Source organism: Mus caroli, chromosome 4 (genome assembly GCF_900094665.2).
Source record: "Mus caroli chromosome 4, CAROLI_EIJ_v1.1, whole genome shotgun sequence".
NCBI classification, from domain to species: Eukaryota; Metazoa; Chordata; class Mammalia; order Rodentia; family Muridae; genus Mus; species Mus caroli.
This window is the reverse complement of record NC_034573.1, coordinates 145,831,581-145,833,573: the sequence shown is the minus strand read 5'-3', so window position 1 is coordinate 145,833,573 and position 1,993 is coordinate 145,831,581. Positions and strand designations below refer to the sequence as shown.

Sequence of the window (1,993 nt, the reverse complement as noted above, 5' to 3'; positions counted from 1 at the left end):
AAGGTCTCAGTGCATAGCTCTGGCTGTCCTGTGTAAACCAGGCTGACCTCAAACTCAAAGATCCTTCTGCCTCTGCCTCCCAAGTGCTGACATTAAAGGCATCTAACACTGTGATCAGCTTTAACTTCTGTTTTTTCTTTCAGCATTGGAAATTAAACCTAGAGCCTCTTGAGGAGTAGGCAAGTATTCTATCACTAGGCTGCATCTCCAGCCTCAAACTTGCTGTTAAGCATATAACACCATACTTATGATTCACTATCTGCTGCCCTAACTGCTCCTCCTCTACCTCAATCAGAACAGCAGTATCTTTCATGACTCTCCTAGGGGATGGAAGGTGACAGAAGCAGCCATTCACTGGCAGCTCTTTTCAGTCCTTCATCACTGTGCCAAAGTGGTAGTTCTTTTTCCTTTTGGACATCTCTCTCCCACAACACTACACACAGGTTAGGTGACAGTGTAGAATAAGACCTTGGCCTGACGGATGATCAGAAGGGTACATGACACACCCAAGGCCAGGATTTTCAGGGAGTTTTACCTTCTCCAGGATTACTCCATGGGCTTGGAGGAAGCCAGAGGCTCACAATAAACAGCCTCAGCACCACTTTCTTACACACACCGAGAACTGAACTGACGCTGAGTACAGGAAGACATGATGTGCAGAGTAATGACTCCAAGTTCTAGGATCTAGACCTATCTCTGGCTGAAGATCATACACAGGACTTTATAATCAAATACAATCCTAAAATCCTTTTTCCCCCATTACACACACCTGGCATGAATAAAGCCTTGTACCACTACTTAAAAAAAGGTATATTCTTATGCACTTGTTGGCTTACAGTGAACTCTGCTCTTCTCTCTTCCTAGTCTATCTGGATCTGATAATGTTGAGAGCTTGACTTAGGTTAAACATACACCTAAGTGATGTACACTAAAAAGGAAGTGAGGTCACTGGCTGAGAGTCCGCAGTTAGCAAAGGTGGATAATAAGCATCGACCGTCCTCACCCCGACCCCCGAAACGGGCTCAAGTCCCACTCTTACTGCCAAAGGTTTTGTTGTATTACCTTCAAGGGCATAACTGCGGACACACTCGCTCCTGTTGGGGTCTATTAAGTAGTCTGAGGTTCTAACTGTTCGAGATGAAAGGGGGCACTCAACGGCTACCACCCCACAACAAACTCACGGGATACGTTTTTAAAGATCAAACGTGGCTCCTCCTCGGAGTATTTCGAGCGCCCCAACCAACAGGCCTCTTCGTGAGAGAATCCGCCGAGTGGCAAACAAAACCCCTAACCTGCCTCCCGATGGACCAGCCCCAAACAGGAACCCCAAGCGCCCTCAGTAACCGACCTCGGGTCCGCGCAGGGGCGCTCCGGGTCCGGGCACAGCCGGCGACGTAACGAACGGGACCCGACGTGTGGAGTCCCCGAGTCCCCGCCCGCCGCTGCAGCCGGCTCCGGCGGGGCGAACGAGCGGCCCAAGGCCCCGCGCAGCCCGCGAGCGCTCACCTCTCCCTGAGGCCGCTGCCGCTGTTCGCCGTGGTCGACGCCAGAGCAGGGTGCGGAAGAGTGGGGCCCGCGCCGTGAGCCGCACCTGCGCTGGGTCTCGGCCCACCGCACCCGCCGCAGCCTCGCCGCCGCTACCGCCGCTCAGCCTCCAAGATGGCCGCTCAGGGGACGGCCTAGGCCCGCTTCCGCTTCCGGTGCGCTGTCTGCGGGTGGAAGCGCTTCTCTAGGCAGCTTGGTGGAGGGCTCCACTGTCAGTTCCTAGCTGTCTCTGTTTAGTCTCGGATTTTTGGCTATGGTTGCGTCCGGCTACTGCGCAAAGGGTTGCTGACGCGTGCGCACTAGAGAATAGCTCGTGGTGGGGGGTGGGGGGCGTTGTGACTCTATGTCGGGAAACTGGGCTAGACACTCCCGCGACTTAATACTGTCTGGCCCGCACTCCAGGAACCAGTAAGTGGCTGCAGAAATCCCGCAGTGCTCCCGACCCCAA

The 1,993-nt window shown here is 53.9% G+C and overlaps 1 protein-coding gene across 5 annotated transcripts in view; it reads right to left on the bottom strand.

The window, feature by feature from the left end:
* The window catches only part of Ube2j2 (ubiquitin conjugating enzyme E2 J2), a 13,901-nt gene extending 12,119 nt beyond the window's left edge, over positions 1 to 1,782 (bottom strand). The window contains exon 1 of one of the 5 annotated variants that reach the window (XM_029476621.1): positions 1,349 to 1,782. The gene's annotated coding sequence lies outside the window, so the exon portion shown is untranslated. The remainder of the gene's footprint in view (positions 1 to 1,348) is intronic. The other 4 variants (XM_021159976.2, XM_021159977.2, XM_021159972.2 and 1 more) reach the window with 4 other exon arrangements.
* Positions 1,783 to 1,993: the final 211 nt, after the last annotated feature.